The sequence below is a fragment of the Apodemus sylvaticus genome, chromosome 9 (assembly GCF_947179515.1).
Source record: "Apodemus sylvaticus chromosome 9, mApoSyl1.1, whole genome shotgun sequence".
Taxonomy (NCBI): Eukaryota; Metazoa; Chordata; class Mammalia; order Rodentia; family Muridae; genus Apodemus; species Apodemus sylvaticus.
In genome coordinates, this window is record NC_067480.1 from 80,132,314 (window position 1) to 80,153,566 (window position 21,253).

The 21,253-nt window shown below is 49.2% G+C and overlaps 1 protein-coding gene across 18 annotated transcripts in view; it reads right to left on the bottom strand.

Moving 5' to 3' along the window:
- Positions 1 to 21,253, bottom strand: part of Trerf1 (transcriptional regulating factor 1) — a 223,217-nt gene that overhangs the window by 65,781 nt on the left and 136,183 nt on the right. For all 18 annotated transcript variants that reach the window (XM_052192243.1, XM_052192242.1, XM_052192247.1 and 15 more), the window contains one exon: positions 9,334 to 9,448. The gene's annotated coding sequence lies outside the window, so the exon portion shown is untranslated. The remainder of the gene's footprint in view (positions 1 to 9,333; positions 9,449 to 21,253) is intronic.

Below are 21,253 nucleotides of genomic sequence, written 5' to 3' on the forward strand. Positions count from 1 at the left end.
ACCAGGGATGGGGACCCGAAGTGGCCTCAGTTCCCATGTGTGTCATCTGGTCTGATGGACCCTTCCTGCTCCCAGGGGAATGCCTTCAGACCTCGCACCAGCCTCCCAGACGTCAGAAGCGCTCTCTAAGAACAACACGAGGGACATGGCCACCCACGATTTCTCTGGATGCAAACTCATTCCAGGCTGAGTGATGGGAGCCCCAGGGAGGCAGAAGCCCAGTGGTTCGGGCACTAATAGGCAGACCTGGGGACAGAAGTCCCCGCTCTCAACCCAAGCATCTCCATGGAGCCCTGGAGGTGTGAGCGTGCATGAACACACACACACACACACGCCTATTTATTTCTGTGTCATCACTGAACACGTCTGACTGCCTCTGATCAGCTCTCACGTGTCCATCCTCTCCTCTCGGCCTTCTGGATTCAGACTGAGTCTCCCCCACGTCTGCTGGATTCCAGGCTCACAGATATACTGTAAATAATATTTAATATCTCCCTGTCACCGGAAATTTTAAACAGTCTCAGACGGGGCTCCTTTAAGCCCACTTCCCCGGCCCTGCTCCCCACCCCCACCCAGCTGCTGAAGACTCAGGAAATGCAAACCCCACATAAAGATAAGCCGGACCAAACAGAAAAGGACCAGCTCTGTGACCTTGGGCAAGTGACTTCCTGTCCCATCCCCCAGGCCCTAAGCTTCAAGGGGGAACTCAGTGTGAGGAGTTTCCCTACGTGCTCCCCAGGACACCCCAAGAACCCTGGGCCAGGATTTGAAACAGTAGATCTTCCATCAGACTAGTATCTTAGGGGATCACCAAGGAGCAGCCTATGGGGGGGAAGAAAGGCTGGAGAGAAGGCTCAGCAGTTAAAAGCACTTGGCTGCTCTTCCAGACAACCAAGGTTTGGTTCCCAGCACCCATACGATGGTTCACAATGACCTGTAACTCCAGTCCAGGGGTCCTAACCCCCTCTTCTGGCCTCCTTGGGCACTGTAGCCAGTGCTGGGCAGTGGAGGCAGAGAGGATTCCGGGGGCTCACTGGCTAGCCAGTCTAGCCTAATCTGGGACTTCCAGACCAATGAATGGAAGGTTGTCTTAAAAGACAAGGAAGACACCTGAGGTTGTCAGTTGGCTTCCACACGCACAAACACATGTGCGTGCATGAGCACGTATGTACGCACGCTTGCACATGCACGCACACACAGGCATGCACAAATGCATGCATGCACACACGTGTGCACATACATGTAAACATATTTTTAAAAATACATAGCTGGTCATGGTGACTGATGGGAGAGTAGCATCTTGGGATCGAGGCCAGTTTCGGCTACAGAGTTCCGAGAGACCCTGACTCAAACATCCACACATAAACTAGTAAACACAGCAATAAGGAAATTTCAGAATGGTGCATGCATATGACCAGTGCAGGTCAGGGACTTAAGGTGGTTTTAGGAGAGAGACACTCACTCCACCAAGCTGAGCTGATGGCCAGTCTCCAGAGGAGCACTTAAAGAGTCATTTGGAAGCATGTTTCTGTCAGCTCTTACGTAACCCTGACAGCACAGGAGCCCTCAGCCTGGGGGTACCTCCTGGCTTCCTACCCAGTGCCTCTGACACCCCAGGCTCCTCTGATGGCCCTGGACATGCTGCACCCTGCTTCCTGGTTCTGGAATTATCTCCTTGGGTGTATCCAGGACAAGCCCTTGCTTCAGTCAGGGTTTGGCTGCCCCGGGGGATTCACCACTGGGGAATATTTAATCTCCCCATTGAGTTCACCGTGGGCCAGAGCAGCTGGATGGAAGGATCAGCCTGGCCTTAGAGCCCTGAGTAAGTAGAGGCAAGGAGGGGCAGGAAGGGTGACTCACCTGGCAGAGAGGCTGTTAATAGACTCTGAGGTTTACTGGTGGGGTTGGGCCTCTAGCCCCAGGCGTGTGGGCCTGGCCACTCATTTGATTGAGAACATCAGGACACCATCTCCTAACTGTAAGGGAAGAGAAAAACCCTTCCCTAATCCCATCCACCTCCATGCCCAGGTTGCCTAGCAACCCCCTCCCTCCCCAAACAACCAAGTGACATGAGGTGGTTTGAATAAAGTTTGGCCCTTACAATCTCAAGTTTTAGGGAAAGATGCCAATCTCCGTGCTTGGTGACCCAGGTGCTGGGGAAAACTTAAGGCAGAAGGATACAGGTTGATGGCGTTCATGGCATACACAGTAGGATTTTGTAGGGCTTTGCATATGCTAACAGCTGGCAGAACCTTCAAGAGGGGCCATGGAGGTCATCTGTGGGCATGGAAGCCCCTCGCTGGGTCTTACTGCCTATGAGAACACTCACTGATCTCTAAGACCAGACCCCGCCATTTCAACAACCGAACCTCATAGAACACAAACTCTCTCTGCTGCCATCTCACCTACTGGAGCCACTGACTCAGTCTTCCTCCTCCAGGAAGCCTTCCCTACCACTCCCAGGTACAGCACTCTCTCCCTTAGGTTCCGTTCTACGTGCCTGGGTCTTAGGAAGATATTTGGTTCTTTAGGCAACTCTTTGGTTATGCCTCTTTGATGCCACACATCTACCACACAGAGCCCAGAGTCACTAAAAGTAGCAGTCGCTGAGGCAAAAGTGGGTACCTGATCGATATCAAATCAGGAAGTGGCCCGAGATAAACCTGGCAGTGCAGAAAACCGCCAAGCAGAGGTGAAGACAGCTGAAGGAAGACGGCTTGGTGGGTAAAGGTGTCTGCCACATAAATCCGGCCATTTGAGCTTGATTCCCTGGAGACCATGTAACAGTGGAAGGGAGTCTAACGAACCGACCTTTGACCCTTGTGCTCTTGCCATGGCACCCCCATCACCCAAGGTTTCATCCATGTGTACGGGGTGCACACACGGAATGGAGGTGAATGGATGTTGGAGATCCTTCTGCCCTGGCCCAAGGATCATGGTTATTGGCAACTAGAGTATCCTTCACTTAAGGTTCGACAAGGGAAGAGACCACAGTGAGAGGTTCCAGCACCCCTTGTGATATGTCACAGAACAGGACACACGAGGAGTATGTACAGAGGGTGGGGATATCTCAGGCTCATTTCAAGGACCCAAGGCTACAAGCGATGGCTAGCCATGTGCTGTGTCTTCCCTCTGATTATTTGATTTTTTTTTTTTTCTGAGAAAAGATGTCACTCTATAGACTGGCCTAGCCTGAAATACCATTTTGAGGCCCAGGCTGCCCTCAAACTCATAGTGATCCTCCTGCATCAGCTTCTCGAGTGTTAGGATCATATGTGTAAACCACCACGTCCAGCTAGTTGGTTTTGAAATGGGATCTCACTATGTTCTACAGATAGGCACCTCAAGTGATCTTCTTGCTTCTGCCACCAAATGGCTGAGTCCACAAGAGTATGGTCATACCCAGTTTAGTTCATCTATCTATCTATCTATCTATCTATCTATCTATCTATCTATCTATCTATCTTTCTTTCTATCTATCTATCTATCTATCTATCTATCTATCTATCTATCTATCTATCTATCTATCTATCATGCTCCAGTTCAGAGACTAATCGGTAGTGAGGCTAGGATTCGTTCACACCAGATTCCTACCTCCACTTGTGTCCCACAAACCAGCTCTGACCAACTTCAAAGCATCACTGAACGAAAGCACTGTCTACACAGTGTTCTGGTCTCATAGCACCGATGGGAACTGCTCTCATTAACTCTCACTGCCAACCCACACAGCCTCGAGTCACCTGAGGAGAAAGCCTCTAGCCAAGAACCGCCTACATCAGATTGGCTTGGAATCGTGTCTGTGGGGACTGATCTTGATCATTAATTGATGTAGGGGGTCCAACCCACTGTGGGTGGCACCATTCCCTGGGCTGTTGGTCCAGCGTTGTTCAGGAAAGCTAGCTAGGCACGCTGTGTATGAGGGAGCCAGCAAACAGTGGGCCAGCTCCAAGCTCTCGCTTGAGTTCTTGCCTTGAATTTCCTTAATGGTGGACTGTAACCTGTAAGCTGAAAGAAAACTTCTTATCCTCTAAATTGCTTTTGGTCAGACAGTGCTGTCAAGTGCTTACAGTGACATCCAGGCCCCAGGTTACAAGCTCTCCACACTTCAGTCCTGGAACAGCTCTGTCTGCTGTCTTTAGGGGACAGGACGGTAACGCTGACAAGAAATGCTGCAGCTGGGTCACACTTAGCTTTTCTCCTGCCCCACATCTGTCCCACATCCAACCCAGATGCTCCACAGCTGTCCTCCACCCAACCTGGGTGATCCACAGCTGTCTTCCACTCAATCTGGGTGCCCCATAGTTATCTCCCCACCTGACCTAAGTACTCCACAGTTGTCCTCCACCTAACCCAGGTCCTCCACAGCTGTCCTCCACCCAACCCAGGTGCTCCATAGTTGTCCTCCACCTAACCCAGGTCCTCCACAGCTGTCTTCCACCCAACCCAGGTGCTCAATAGCTGTCCTGCACCCAACCCAGGTGCTCCACAGATGCCCTCCATTCAACCCAGAGGCTCCACAGCTGTCCTCCCCCCAATCGAGGTGCTCCACAGCTGTCCTCCCCCAACCCAGGTGCTCCACAGCTGTCCTCCACAAAGGGCTAAGCAGCGGGAAACGGAAAGAGCCATACCAGAAAGGATGGGGGAAGAAGCCACACGGGAAAGGAGCAAAGGTGAGGGGAGCAAGAGAGGCTCTAACGGAGAAGCACTGGACACCTGACTCTGGGCTCCAGAAGCCTCAACAGGATGGGAACAAAGCAGGAAGGCTGTCCGGTGACTACTGAAGAATCAGGCCACCAAATATGCAGAACCCACTTCCTGTCTCACGGGAGATAAACAGTAAGCTCCAACAAATCTCACAAAGCCATTCCGCTACTTAAAGCACACAGACACAAACAGATACGCTTTGTGAATAGCATCATCTGAATTGGTCACTAGTGATCCTGGGGACAAGGAAGGAGGGGGAAGGGAGACTGGAGCGGGACAGAGCCCTCTCTGGTCCTCCCAGACCAGGCTGCCATAGTGGCCCGTGTGGGCCTTGGTTCACTCTTCTGTGAAAAGCTAGAAGCTCCTGCTCAAAAGCACTCTTATGTTATGTGGGGACTTTCTGACAAGACAGAACAGTGGATGCTCTGCTTGCCGCGTCTCCCATCCGAGGACTAACCAGGCCTGGCCCTGCTTAGCTTCTGAGATGAGACAAGGTCAGGCGCGTTCCGGTGTCACGGCTGTAGACTCTGCTCAGCATTTCTAATTGAGACAATTAAGACGATTAACTCCAGTAGAGGGGTATCTCCATGAGTTCAAGGCTAGCCGACACTACACAGAGAGACCCCGTCTCAAACAACAACTTCCCAGGGAACACTCAGCGCCAGAGGCCTGGGTGCAGTGATTTCAACTCGAGAAAGCCACCTTTCAAAACAATCCAAGAGAAAGCACGTCCCACACTGTGGTCCCTACCCTTGGCTGTTAAACCGACAGGATTTAGAACGACCATAGAAACAACCCCTGGGCTGTCTGGGAGGGATTACATAGATCAGGCTAATGGAGGTGGGAAAATCCAGTCTAAACCTGTAAGCTCAGGTGGCGTCATCCCCTGGGCTGCAGGTCTGGCCGTCGTCACTCGAAGCTCTGCTTTCTGACTTCCGGTCACTGTGAGCATTGGCTTCAAGCTCATGGGCTGTGACTTCCACCATGATGACTTCTCCAACCGTGAGCCCAAGTGAACCCTTCCACCCGAACCTGCTTTTGTGAGGTATTTTGTTATGACCACAAGAAAAGTATTTAATAATACAAACCAACAAAAAAAAAAATAAAACCTTTAAACATACATTTACAGAATCCCAAGAGTTGTCACCTACAAACCTCACAAATCAGGGAGATGAGAAATGATTCAAGATTTGAGAAAGAATAATCCAGAAGTCTGAGAAAAGAAAATGAACAGACAGGAGAGAAAGTCTGTATCAAAACTATAAAAGGGTGTCTGATTTCAGGGAAAAAAAATAGGGTCAAGGAAAAACACCAGAAAATTATGGTATGTAAGTTGGGAGAGGTAATAATGAATATTAAATCAGTCTGTGATTCTGTAGTGTTTGGGAGGAGGGGAAACACTGGTTAATTTTAGACTTTAATATAGTTGTTAATATCGCTGTTAAAATATCCAGAGCAGCCACTGAAAACAGGGATGGAATACAGAGATTCTAATTAAGACAGAGAGTGGAATGAAGGGGGAAACCATTTCAGAGTACAGAGCAGAAAAGCCACAACCATATTCACAGGGCACAAGCGACTGTTAACCCATCAATAAGCTATGCAGTAAATCTTTTCTTTCCTAATGATTTTTGTTCCTTTTTTTTCCCCCGGAGACAGAGTTTCTCTGTATAGCCCTGGCTGCCCTGAAACTCACTCTGTAGACCAGGCTGGCCTCGAACTCAGAAATCCGCCTGCCTCTGCCTCCCAAGTGCTGGGATTAAAGGTGTGCGCCACTACTGCCTGGCCGTTCCTAATGGTTTTTAAGGGTCAGAATCTCAATCAGTACCTCAGGCAGGCCTTGAATTCAGAATCATCCTGCCTCAGCTTCCTAGTGCTTGGATGATAGAATTGTGCTGACGTACCCATCAAGATAGACAATGGCCAAAGAGCAGTGCTTTAAAATAAAGTAAAAATGTGGGCATTTTGCGGAGCAATTGGCAAATCTAACAGGAAAATTTAACACGTTTTCCTCTCTCTTTTCGGGAGCTTGTAGCAGTGCTGGGGATTGACCCTGGAACTGCATGCCTGTGAGACGAGAGAACTCCACTGGGCCGTGTTCCAGCTCACAGCTCTCCAGATAACAAACAAATTCACCATACAGAACCAGCAAAGGATGTAGTCCAGGTGATCTGAGCAACACAAAGATTCACCATGCCAGGCCAAAGTATATCTGAGAGTTCCAGACTAGCCTGGTCTACATGGTGAGTTCTAGGTTACACAGAGAGACCCTGTCTCAAACACAAGCAAGCCAACGAAATCCAACCCAGAAGTCAACCTTACTGTATTGTTATGTAAACAAAACTAAATGCAATAATTAATGATTACATACTATTTCATGGGCTTACAGAATATTTAAGAAAAATCATTGAGATAAAATATAAAGGATTCCATAAGAATAGTTCTATACACATGGCAAACTCTCCCAGAGAGCCATTAACTAATTTACTTGTTTGAGAACAGAGGCAGCCTTGGCTAACCTAGGTGTGATGGTTTGTACATGCTTGGCCCAGGGAGTGGCACTATTAGAAGGTGTGGCTCTGCTGGAGTAGGTGTGGCCTTGTTGGAGTAGGTGTGTCTCTGTGAGTGTGGGCTTTAAGACCCTCACCCTAGCTGCCTGGAAGCCAGTCTTCTCCTGGCAGCCTTCAGATGAAGATGTAGAACTCTCAGCTCCTCCTGCACTGTGCCTGCCTGGATGCTGCCATGCTCCTGCCTTGATGATAATGGACTGAACCTCTGAACCTGTAAGCCAACCCCAATTAAATGTTGTCCTTTGTAAGACTTGCTTTTGTCATGGTGTCTGTTCTCAGCAGTAAAACCGTAACTTAAACACTAGGTCAGTCCGTCTTTCTCCTCACCCCTCTCTTTTTTCCCTTCTTTTCCTCCTTAGTCTTTTGAGACAGGTTCTCACTCTACCTGTGACACTGCCTGCCTCCTCTCCCGGCTGCTGAAACCGAAGGCTGTACTGTATCACCATGCAGGCCCAGCCTGCCTTTCTTATCTTGAACGGAGTGCAGAACCTGCCTCAGTGAGCGACGAATGGAAGACTCTTTAAGAATGATACAAGTCAATGATACAAGGGGCAGATCAGAATTAAGGAAGCCCATTGCAATAGGGAGACAAGGAGAGTGAGTGACGCCAGTATCTAGGAATGATTGATGCACCACCCCCCCCAAGGCAGCACCATGAGGTACTTCTCCAAATGCGAAGACTGAGGGCATTCTGGAAGAGGACGAGTGAGGGGTCAACAGACAGCAATTCCAGAGAAGCAGAACCTGTCCCAGTGTTAGAAGGATTCTCCACCAAGTGTCTGTGACAGCTAGTCCTCACTGACAACTTGACAGGATTTGGAATCACTATGGAAACAGACTTCTGGGTCTCTGAGGTTATCCAGGAAGCTGTAACTAAGGAACAATGACCCATTCTGAACACGAGTACCGTGATCCCATGGGCTGGTGTCACAGGATGAATCTGCAGAGGACCATGAGCTGAACACCTGCACTGAACCCTCTCTGCTTCCTGATGTCAGACACAGGATGCCCAGCGACCTCCGCCTGCCGGGTCTCTGCCACCGTGATGGGCCAGATCCTTCACCACTTGTAAAACCAACGGGACCCTTCCCTCTGGAATCCACTTCGGTCAAGCATTTTGTCACAACAGGAAAGTAACTAATGCTCTCCCCAATGCCACGTCTGATCTAAGGTTCCTTTTGACCTCTGTGAGGGATACAGATCTGTCTAGCATTAGTTGGGAGTCCCAGACCACAGACTAATCTTAGCAGTCCCATCCTATCCCAGAGATTATTTGTAAAGATTTGTTTATGTTTGTGTGAGGGGTGTGAGTGCTTGCTGGCATGGGTGTGTGTGCATCATGTGCATGCAGGGCTAAGGGAGGCCAAAGGAGGTTCTGGGTATTCTGGAACTGGAGTTACAGACAGCTGGGAACGACTGTGAGGTGCTCGGAACCTAACCCGAGCTCTTCCGGCGCACTCAATGGCTGTCATCCTCCAGCCCCATGGGGGATTCACTCACTCAAAATCCTCTGAAAGACCCCAGCACAGTCCTGGGTTCAGGACACCTGAGTCCTTTTCTGCCCTGACCTGGCTCTTCGGTCACCAGAAATAAGGACAGCTTGCCTTCTTAGGCTAACACACCAACTGTGTGTGTGAGTGAGACCACCTGGGTGTGTGTGTGTGTGTGTGTGCGCGCGCGCGCGCGCGCGCGCGTGACGTGTATACCGTCAGAGACTCAGATTCTGGGTACACCAAGTAAGCGTCTCTCCAGTCCCAACACGAGTGTTTTTGTTCATCTGTTTGCTTTTCAGCCAGGTTCTCACTGTGTATCATCTTGGCCAGCCTGGAACTTACTATGTAGACCAGGCTAGCTTTGAACTCTTAAAGATCTTCCTGCCTTCCAAGAGTTGAAATGAAAGGTATGGGCCTGGCTGGGCATGAGTTTTTTTAAGTGCATCCTTTCGCCAGCACCTCCTGGTCGTCCAGCACACCGAGAGGACCCAACACAGCACAAACGATTTAAATCAAGTATGTTCCGCGAAGTGACTTCCTTGATGTAAGCAAGTAAGCAAGCTCACCTTGACCTTGGTAGCGGGTGGCTGCGTCGGGGTCCTGGCTCTGGGGGCTTCTCCTGCAGCTGGCCAGTCATGCTGCTCACATGCTGCTGGGCAGGTGGGAAGAAGAGACCTGGGTCTGAGGGAACAAGAGAAGGGAGCGTCGTTACTCTCTCATCACTCATGCCTAGATCACCGTCACCAGGCGGAGCCCACTGTTCCAAGGCATAGAGAATCCCCAAAACTCTGTTTGCCCCTCTTATGTACTGGGGGAGCCAGTGGGCAGGAACACATTTGAAAGACCTTCCCCAGCTGTCCTATGTGTCCAGAAGGATCCCGAGGAACAGGCTGCTAAGATGACTTAGACAAGGCTCCCCCAAAATAGAGATTTAAAAGGGAGATGTGGTGCTACAGCACAGTACTTCTTCAACTGTATGTGCAACTATGGGTACTGTGACATAGTACTTCTCCAACTATATGTGCGACTATAGGTACTGTGACATAGTACTTCTCCAACTGCTTATCTACAGGTACTGTGACATGATTCTCCAACTGTATGTGCAACTATAGGTGCTGTGACATAGTACTTCTCCAACTGCCTGTGCCTAGCTACAGGTACTGTGACATAGTGCTTCTCCAACTGCCTGTGCAATTATAGGTACTGTGACATAGTACTTCTCCAACTGCCTGTGCCTAGCTACAGGTACTGTGACACAGTACTTCTCCAACGGCCTGTACCTAGCTACAGGTACTGTGACATATTCCCCCAACTGTAGTTGCAACTATAGGTACTGTGACACAGTACTTCCCCAACTGTCTGTACAAAGAACTACAGGTACTGTGTGATACAGTACTTCTCAAGCCATTTGTAACAAAGGTCTGGTTTGTTTTGCATCTTTATTTCTAAGAAATTGACAAATACTGTTCGGATATCTACGACAAATTAGCTGCTAGAGAAACTGAAAGATACCCAAAGTCAAAACTTTTTTAGCTGATTATTGTTCAGAGGATGTGATGGTCCCCAAGTGTCTACTCTCAGTTTCTGGGCTTCCCTCACAGACTGAGACAGGGACGCTGTACTGGCGAAGTCCAATCCCGGAGCACCACTGGGGAGCACATCTGCACAGACACTTAAGCCCCAGGGCTTCACCTTCCTAGGTGTCTGGCTGGGGTCTTGGTTCAGAGGAACTGGAGTTGCTAAGAATAAAAAGTGGCTTCAAAGTCACCCCCTGGACTACAGAAAGTTTCAGAGGGTCTCTCTCCAGAAAGAGGAACCAAAATGTGGACTTTGGCAAAGTGGCTCCCGCTGTGTGGAGCTAGGTGTCGTCACTCACTCGCCACAATCGTCCAGGAACTCCCAGTGCCACCTTCCCCTCCCAATCTGGCTCAAGAAGCCTCTCTGAACGAGAACAAAGAGACCGCGATTAATATGAATGGAAAATACATCTACAGTGCTTGCTCGCTGTAATGCTATCAAATGGCACCTCCCGCACCTGTGTGTGAGTGTGCATGGAGGAGCGAGACGTGAGTTGGGAGTCTTCCTCAACAGCTCCTCACTCTACTGACTGGACGGGGTCTTCGGGTGAACTCAGGGCTTGCTGTTAAGGACCAGCTGCTGCATGAACCCCATCTCTGTATCGGAATCACAGGCAGGTGGCCACGCCTCCCAGCGTTCATGTGAGCTCTGGGATTCAAACTGATCCTCCTGCCTGTGTGGTGAGCTCTTTAACCACTGAGCCACCGCCTCAGAAAAACAACCGGAGGGGAGAAAACCAACCAGCTATCCGGAGCTCTGGCTGCTTGTGCAGAGATGCCGGCTCAGTTCCCAGCACCCACACGGGGGCTCACAACCATTTGCAACTTAAGTCCCGGGAGGCTGGATACCCAGTTCTGGCTCTGTGAGTACAAGTATGCACGTGCATGTAGGAAAACACTAAGTCATACATACGGTACACACACATTTAAACAAATCTTAAGAAAATTCAAAACCAGATTTATTTACTATATTTGCACATATGTGCACATAAGCTCCCGCACATGTTTCTCAGGGGTTGCACATCACGGTGATGTGTGGCAATCAGAGGACAACATGCAGAACCTGTTCTCTCTTTCCACTATGTGGGGCTCAGAGAACGCCTTTACTCAGCAAGCCAGCTTAATGCATATATAAAATATATTAATATGTAATATATATTATATATACATTATATATAGGGAAACTCTGTTAATGACACTAGCTTTAAAATAATAATAATAATAAAAAATAATAACAATAACAACAACAACAACAACAACAATAATAATAATAGTATCCCTATTGCCTTCATGACTGCACGGGGTTTTCGGTTGAACTAAGGAGGCATCCATACCCTTCTCACCCATCTGCATAGAAAGTGCTCAGAGTTCCAGTGACTTTAGAAGCAGCTAGCCCCGAAGAAGAAAACTTCCCCTTTCAAAAGCTTGTTTTCTTCCTAATGCAAACACACACCCTCCCCTATTCCCCCGCTTTTAACCTAAATCATCTGCAATTTTGGAGTTGGCTGCTCATGAAATTCTATCGAGAGGGTGCGACGTAAACATTCCTATGGCAACGGAAGTTTGCTGAAGCAACGTCTGTACCATTCCAGAGATGGTACATCATTAGCCCTGAACATTGGCGAAGAGAAGGTTCCTTGGGGGGGAGAGAGGTGTTTGTGTACACAAAGTTAATACAGCTGTCGGCAACTGAACAGCTGACCTCACGAGGGCCCAGAGATGACAGAGGCAGGAAGTGGGAAAGACTGAGTTCTGGGAGCTGGGGGTCTCTTCACACAGCCCTTGCCCCGGGCTCTCCCGAGGACTGTGGGAGTCCTTGGAAGAGCTTGTCTCCTGAGAAAGCCTTGAGCTCAGACCAGCAACTCAGCCGTCAGCTCCTGTACCTCAGGCTCCGGGTGCCCCTCTGGTTCTCTAAAGACGAGCTCTTCACAGAGACAAACATAGCCAGGTACAGACTGGGGAGGCTTGGTAAAATTTCTGCTGCTCAAGCAAGAAGCCTTGAGTTTGTTTCCTCTGCCCATGAGACAGGCAGGAACAGGGCTCCTGTGTCTGTATTCAGTGCTGGGCCAGCCATCCAACGGAGTCTGTGACCTTCCGGGTCAGCGAGAGGTCAGGTCTCAAAAATTAAGTTAGACAATGATGGAAGAAAGACACTGAGAGAAAGATACTCTGGCACTGACGTGTGTACACACACGCACACACACACACACACACACACAACACAAATTCATAAAAATTTTCAAGACCAGATAATTACAATCTATAATTGCCCTTTCTTACTAAAATGAAAGAAACTATTGACTGGAAGTAAGGGAAGAATAACCACCTCAATCCACCCAAACATTCACTCGCTGACCCACTTGTACTAAGCCTGGCAACAAACATAGGAGTCAGGTGAGCCCACTCTACCCTGACTTCTGGGAGCCATGACCCTCCCTCTATGGGAAAACCAAGAGGAATCCTCAAAGACTGCCCAGTCAGGGCCTTGGACAGCTGTGCAAGGCCAGAGCTCGGCCACTGGGACTGTTGGTCAATCAATGACACTGTGACTGACCGACAGTCCCAGTGACTCATGGCTTCTTGATCTGTCTTCAAGAGTTCATAGCTCCTGTACTGGATCCCAAAGTGGTAAAACTGTCACCTGGGGACCTCACCCAGGGCCCCCGGACACTAGTTCTAGTCCCAGACCCATCACTAATTATTAGGGATCTCAGTGGAGGAGGGGAACAGCCATAGCTGGTGGGCTTAATCCAGGGCAGGCCCACCTTTCAGACGCAACGGACAGGTGGCCCCATCAATAAGGCTCTGCTGTGTTAGCAGAAGGAACAATCTAGATCCTTAGATCCCATGGGGGGAAAATCAGGTGTGATACAGGGCATTCCTGTCACTAGTGATGGGATGGTAAGGGCAGGAGGGTACCTGGGGCCAGGCAGTCTAGCCTACTGCCCAGTCTCAAGGCAACAGATAAGATCACAATACACACACACACACACACACACACACACACACACACACACACATGCTGGGCAGTGGTGGTGCACGCCTTTATTTTTTTCCTATTTTTTAAAAGTATTTTTATTTTCTATAGTCTTTGTTTACATTTCAAATGATTTTCCCTTTCCCGGTTCCCCCCTCCCCATAAGTCCCATAAGCCCTCTTCCCTCCACCCGTTCCCCAATCAACCCCCTCTGTCCTGGCAATCCCCTACAATGCTGCATCAAGTCTTTCCAGGACCAGGGCCCTCTCCCTTAATCCCAGCACTTGGGAGGCAGACGCAGGCGAATTTCTGAGTTTGAGGCCAGTATGGTCTACAGAGTGAGTCTCAAGACAGCCAGGGCTACACAGAGAAACCCTGTCTCGAGAAACCAAAAAACAACAAACAAACAAAACCAAAAAAACCCCCCAAAACAACCCCCTCAAAACCAACCCCTCCCCACCACTCCCCCCCCTCTTTCACACACACACACACACACACACACACACACACACCACATACACTACAAAATCTAACACACTCCTGGATCACTGGGGAGGTCACTAGGAAACCAAGGCCTGGTGATTTGCCCAAGTCCTCAAGACTGAATGGCTGAATCCGGGCAAAGGCACCCAGCCCTTCCTCTGCCCACTGCCAGCCCTCCTCGTGGGTCAGAAACTTGACTGGACAGCTCCCCGTGTGACTGTCAAAGAAACTCTGGAAGGAAGTGTGTCCTTCCAAGGACTCACGGCCAACAAGAGGCCGCCAACAAAGCCAGATCTACTGTCGCACCCCAGCTTGGCCTCTGCCTGAGCCTCTGTTTCCCTCCTGCACAAGGAAGGTGACAAATATTGGTTCACTACCACATACATGGCTGTTAGAGTCAGGGAGAAATGAAGAGTGACCCTAAAAATGTTCCTTTTTCTATTGCATTGACTGGTATGTTTGTGTGTGTAGAGTGTGTCTGTGTGGTGATGTCTGTGTGTCTGTGTATGTCTCTCTGTGTGTGTCTGTGTACGTGTATGATCATGCTTCTGTGAAGGAGAAGACATCTTTTGTGAGTTGTCCTCTTCTTCCACTGTGTGGGGTCCTGGGTTGTCAGGCCTGGAGGCAAGGGGTCTCACACACCTCTTGTGCTATCTTGCCTGCCCCAAGACTGAGCCTTGAGGGAACCACAGCATTACATAGAAATGAACCCTTTCAGATGGGCTCCTGAAAGCGCAAGTCAGAGAGGCGGCTCCCTTCAGCCAGAGGGCAGCTGAAGTGGAAGGAACAGGCAGGGGTGGGGGTCTGTCTGGGAAGGGAGGGACACAGGATATAGCCTACTAGACTTCCCAGACAGGAAGCCGGACCAAATGAAGTGTGAAGAATTCTCTTCTTGCCACCCACTGTAAGTTAGAAATTGGCACAGGTGGGAAAAGGGGAAAGAGGGGTGGGCTGAGGGAGGAAGCAAAAACAGAAAGAAGGGGGAAAGAGGGGGGAAGAGAAGGAGAAGGAGGAGGGAGGGGAAGATGAGGAGGAGGAAGAAGAGGAAGAGGAGGAGGAGGGAGAGAGAAGGAAGAAGAGGAGGAGGAGGAGGAAGAGGAGGAGGAGGAGGAGGAAGAGGAGGAGGAGGAGGAGGATAAGGAGGAGGAGGATAAGGAGGAGGAGGAGGAGGAGGAGGAGGAGGAGGAGGAGGAGGAGGAGGAAAGCGGCATCAGCTATGGGCAGGGGTCCGAGACTAAGTAAGCACTGATTCAAAACTGTCAGTCCTTAACTGCAGATGCAACATGACCAGATATTTCATGCTCAAGACACCATAACTTTCCATGCCATGATGGCTGTATCCTTGAACTGGAGTCCCACAAAATCTTCCTTTCTGCAGATGCCTTTGTTGTGATGTTAAATCCATACCCAAGATGCCAATCATCTGCCAGGCGAATTCCCCTCTGTGGAGATGGCAGGAGACTGCACTTTTGATTCATTGATTCATTGATCCATCTATCTATCTATCTATCTATCATCTATCTATCATTATGTGCCTGTATTTATGGGGGTTTCAGGGTCAGAGGGCAATTTTCAAGAAGAAGTTAGTTCTTTTTGAACAGGTGGGCCCAAGGCTAGAACTCAGGGGATCAGGCTTGGTGGCAAGTGCTTTCATCCACTGAGCCCTCCTAAGATAGAATTTTCAAGAGAGAATCAGAGGGGCTGGAGAGATGTCTCAGCAGTTAAGAGCACCGACTGCTTTCCGGAAGGTCCTGAGTTCAAATCCCAGCATCCACATGGTGGCTCATAACCATCCATAATGAGATCGGATGCCCTCTTCTGGAGTGTCTGAAGACAGCTACAGTGTACTTACATATAATACTTTAATAAATCTTTTTTTAAAAAAAGAGAGGGAGCCAGGAGCACATTGGCTATGGAGACACTGATAGACATTCTCCAAATAGCTCTTCCTTCCTTTGGATGCCCCACCCCTCCCCACAGAGGCTGAGAAAAGATGCCTTTCATGTAATGGAGGTAAGAACTCCATCCAAGGCCACCATAAGATATAGGTCAGGTGTTTGAAGTATGTGGCCAACATTGAAGAGTGTCTTCTTATGTCTTAGTCACATAAGCCCACTGACCTAATTTCAATGTCTGGGACCTATATTAAGGTACTCAGCCTGGGCACCCAGCCTGGGCTACATAGTGAGTTCCAGGCCAGGGCTATGCAGAAATACTTGTCTCAAAAATTAACAGACAGCGGACTGGAGAGATGGCTCAGAGGTTAAGAGCACTGACTGCTCTTCCCGAGGTCCTGAGTTCAATTCCCAGCAACCACATGGTGGCTTACAGCCATCTGTAATGAGATCTGACGCCCTCTTCTGGTGTGTCTGAAGACAGCTACAGTGTGCTTACATACAATAAATAAATAAATAAATAAATAAATAAATAAATAAAAATTAACAGACAAACAAATAACACCTCACATTTCATCAAAACAGCTCTAGCTATCCTGGGCAGTAGCAGAATGTCAAAATTCACTCATTTTTCCTTTCTTCCTTTCTCTCCTCCTCCACCACTACCTCCTCTTCCTTCTTCTTTCCTTCCTCCTCCCTCCTCCCTCTTCCTCTTTCTCTTCCTCCTTTTCAAAACAAGAAAGTTCAGTGGTAGTTGGGACAGCCCCCGGGGAAGACAGGCCTCCAGAGGCATTCTGTAGAAGCTGGCTGTAGGGACGTGGGCTGGGAGACCTCCCCCAGAAGACCCCCCCTGAAGGCCCCCCCAGACTCCCCCATCAGCTGGCCCCTAATCTGGTTTTCTCGGATTAGGGGAGCCAGGAGCAGGCACTGCTCCCATTCAGTGATCCTCACCAAGTGGGTGTAGGAAGATGGGGGGCTTCTAGTCCCAGGCAAATAATCAGGAATGAAGGAAGGGGCATACGTGTTCTTAATTCACCATCAGGCACAACAGCCAAAGAGGGAGACAGACAAAGGTGCTCCGGGTGCATATGACAGAATATTGTTTACTCATAAAAAGAAATAGAGTCACCCAAGGGCTGACCCAGGTGAACCTTGAGTGTAGCATATCAAGAAAATAAATCAAATGCAAGGAACACCCAGAACACGAAAGTCCAGAGAAGCGACGGCAGCTCAGTGTCGTCAGGGCTGGGGGGCAGGATGAGGGTGACTGTTTTATCTGGTATGGAGTTTCCTTGGGGAGGGATGACAGTGCTGAACTGTACTGAGCTAAGGGTGTGCAATGTGCAAACACACTGGGTCTCATGTGACTAAGGCAGCCCAAGCTGGCGCCCAAGGATACACTTGAACTTTATTCGCTCAGTGTCACCGGATGCTGGAAGCACAGGTGTGTAACCTCAAACCTGGTTTGTGTGGTGTTAGGACAACACCCAGGGCCTTGCCCATGCTAGGCAAGCGCTCTAACCACTGAGCCACACCCTCAACCCCTGGCTTGTACCCTTTAATATAGCCAATGGTTAAGTCAATGTTACATAAAGTTCAGAAAACTTCACGAAGCATCTCAGCTCACCTCGAGAGTCTGTGGGGCCCGGGGGTCCCTAGGATTCTTAAAGAGCATGCTGAGCAACAGTGGAACGACTGGTCTCCAGGCGCAGCCTAGGAGGTGTAAATGACTGCTTTTCTTTAGAATAGCCAGTAACATGACTACCATTCATTAAGTGCTGACTGTGTGCCAGGCACTGAGTGTGGTGTTTTCAAAGACCCCCAACTCAGAATGGCGCCGAAGGGCAGGATGGCTTCAGCTGTTTTGCAGATGAGGAGCCGCAGGCTCAGAGAGGCCACGTTCACAATAAATATGTTCGACTTCACAGAACATAATCCCCATTGCTGGCCCCCGCGTGATTTAACAGGCTCTTCCAGGTGGCAGAGATGGCATTTCTGGGGTGTCTTGGCTCCACATCCCTAATCTGAAGTACTTCAAAATCTGGATCACCGCAGGGAGAAAATTCTACACTATCAGGCAAGATGGCAGCTCACAGCTGGATTCCCACCATGCGGAAGGCTGAGGCAGGAGGCTCCTCGTGAGTTTATGAACATTCTGGTTACAGAGTGAGATCTTTGAAAATACAAAACAAGCAAGGGAGGAAGAGAGTCCTACATTGTCACATGATTTCATGAACATAATCTTTAAAAACCACGTGGAGGTATAGGCCAGTGAGGCGGCTCAGCAGGTGCTGCCGCACAGGCCTGATGGGTGAACACAATTGCCAGAGACCCTGAGAGAAGGGAAAACCAGCTCCCCAGAGTTGTCCTCTGACCTCGACAGCAGCATGTGTGCACGCAGACACACATGCATAATACTAATCAATGAAATAAAATCGTCTTAAAACATGACCCAAAGCGACCTTTAACTTGTATGTGTAACAGACATACGAAACAACTGAGTATTTAATGTGTACACTCAGGTCCCCAAGGAGTTCCACAAGTACAGGCAGGTATTTCAAAATCTGGAGTTGGAAACACTGTAGGCCCCAGACACTTCAGATGAGGACTGCTCAGCTCAGACGTGAACAAGTTCCTCACGTGAGAGACTCAACCTGTCTCACTCAAATCGTGGTCGGCAGACGGGAGTTCCAGGGTTCCGAGAGGCTCAGTCCTCACCCCAAGCTGGAGTCAAATTCTGCTGTCTCTGCACGATTCTCGGCTGGGCTGGGATGTGAGGGCTAACGGCTTCCCCGGGGATCACAACTGGTTATTTCAATTAAAAAAAAAAAATCACTAAAACCAGAGCTGGAGAGATGGCTCAGTGGTCAGGAGTGTGTACTGCTCTTGCAGAGGACTCAAGTTAGGTTCCCAATATCCATGTTGGAGGCTCACAACCACCAGGAGCTCTCTGCCCCAGGGGATCTCAAGGGCCCTTCCCCTGGGCACCTGCCTTCACACACACACACACACACACACACACACACACACACACACACACAATTAAAAATAGGATAAAGCTGAAGTCTGCCTGCAGAGAAGGGGGATGTTCCAGATTACAACCTGAAGAAGGAACAGAAAGCCACCAAGGCCAAATGTCCTCCCATCAGTGGAAGCATGGGTACCGGAATCAGAGGGCTGACGCCCAGTTACCATGGGAACAGACCCTGCAGGAAACATTTGAACAGTGTGCCAGGCCCTGTTTGGTGGCATGGAGGGTACTGGGACTGTAGAAGGTATCTAAACAGTCGATGTAGAAACCCAAGTTGAGGGAGAAGAATTTTCAGCACCTTTAGGGAACAGAAATCAAGGCTCTAAGAGCAACATGGGGGGCAATTCGGGCTTGTAACAGGAGAAGCCAGAATAGAAAAAAAAAAAAAGACTGTTGTGAAGAATTGATTTTTTTCTTCCTTTTGAGAAGATGCAGTGATTCATTTTCTATGGTATCTTTGCTAAATAAAAATGTACAGCACAGAGAATGTTAAAGTGTGACTCTCGGATGTGGGGAACTAGGGTGCAGCCTTAGTCTATGAATCCTAGATAAAGAATTCTTTGATTTTTTTTTTGAGGAAAACCCCCCATAATATTTAAAAAAAACACCAAAAAAATCTCAGTTCGTTAGTTGCATCTGCCATTAAAGACACCCTACGGCTGTAGGAATGGCAGGAGCAAAACCTGAGACCTTTGTGATGCCTGCTAACACCTATGGTTAGGGGTTAGGGTGATGCAAAGCACCGGAAATGCCCAGACCAATCCCACAACAGCAAACTGACTGGCTTAAAATGTCAACAGAGCCGTGTGTCAGACGCTCACCCTGGAAAAATCAAGAAAACGTCAGCAAAACCCAGAAACTGGAGTTGGGGACTAAAATACCTCCCCCTTCCCTGCACATTCCCAAACCTGGAGCTACCGTGGAAGCAAACAGGCATTTCTTTTTTGTTTTTTAAAGACTTATTTTTATTATTTTATATGTGTGCTTGTTTGTGCGATTAAATGTTTCATGTGTGCAATTGTCTGTGGAGGCCAGAGAGGAAGGTCTGATCTCCCATGAGCCTCCATGTGAGTGCTGGGAATTGGACTCAGGTCCTCTGCAAGAGCAGTCTGTGAAGCCAGGCAGTGAGGGTGCCTGCCAATAACACTCGGGAGGCAGAGGCAGAGGCAGGCAGATCTCTGAGTTCAAGGTCAGCCTGGACTACAGAGCAAGATCTGAGATCTGGGACAGCCAGGGCTACACAGAGAAACACTGTCTTGAAAAAGAAAAAGAAAAAAAGACTCTGGGAAAAAAAGAAAAAACAAGCAGTATTTGCTCTTGACTGCGGAGCCATCGTGCCAGTCCCATACATATTGGTGCCCATACATATAAGGCTGCCTGAGAACACCCCGTTATCCTTCTCCCAAGAGTGGCTGGGTAGCAGAACGGTTGGTTCTCTCAAATGGGCTGCCTGCATCTGTGCCCAAAGAGTTAGTTGGAGAGAGACAGAGACAGAGAGAGACAGAGAGAGAGAGACAGAGAGAGACAGAGAGAGAGACAGACAGAGACAGAGAGACAGAGACAGACAGAGAGACAGAGACAGACAGAGAAACAGAGAGAGAGAGACAGACAGAGACAGAGAGAGAGACAGACAGAGACAGAGAGACAAAGACAGAGAGACAGAGACAGAGAGAGAGAGAGAAGAGAGAGAGAGAGAGAGAGAGAGAGAGAGAGAGAGAGAGAGAGAGAGAGAGAGAGAGAAGGGACCCACTCTCCCACAGTGGGCATGATGACCAAGGCAGAGGATGTTAGTGACTTACAGTCCAGGTCAGGGAAGTCTGGGAACCTGAATGTTCTGGGAACATTCTGGAATACATACGGAACTCACTCTAGCCCATGAGCATGTGGCTCTATCCTTTACACATGGGTGGGGCGTGTCCTTCCCCAATTTAGCTCTTCAATGCACCCCCAGTCCTGGTGTCAGTTGCGGTGTGTGGAAGACTCGTAGAATGGCAGACAGTTCTCCTGCACATGGTTGGTGGGGACAGGCGTGGGTGCCACTAATACTCTAGACTAAAAGTCTGTCTAAATACTTTTCTTGCCTTTCAGCCGGGATCACCAGGCCTCTCTTGTGTTCCCACAACTTGCAGTGTGGACCCTGGGGCAGTGTCTGCTTTCGTCCTGATTGGCAAGCAAGCACGCACAACAGGCTCTGCTGAAGGAGAAAGATGCTGAGGGAATGCGCCGGCAGGTAGGAGAGGAAGCAGGGAAGCTCCCACCTCGCCTCCCTCCACTGGACACAGACAGAGGCCTGTTCCCCCTACTCCTGCCTTGCAGATTGCCCAGGGCTCAGCCCCACCCTCTCTGGTGCTTGTCAAGGTACCTCTTCCAGATCTCAACTCTGAGTCATCTGGAGCAGAGAGGAGACCTTGTAAAAATAACTGCAGAATGAGGCTCCTCTATTCACACAGTCACACGATTCACGGTACAAAGAACAAAGGGGTAGGGCAGGAAGCAGAGGAGGGAAGACTGTTCCCATCAGGT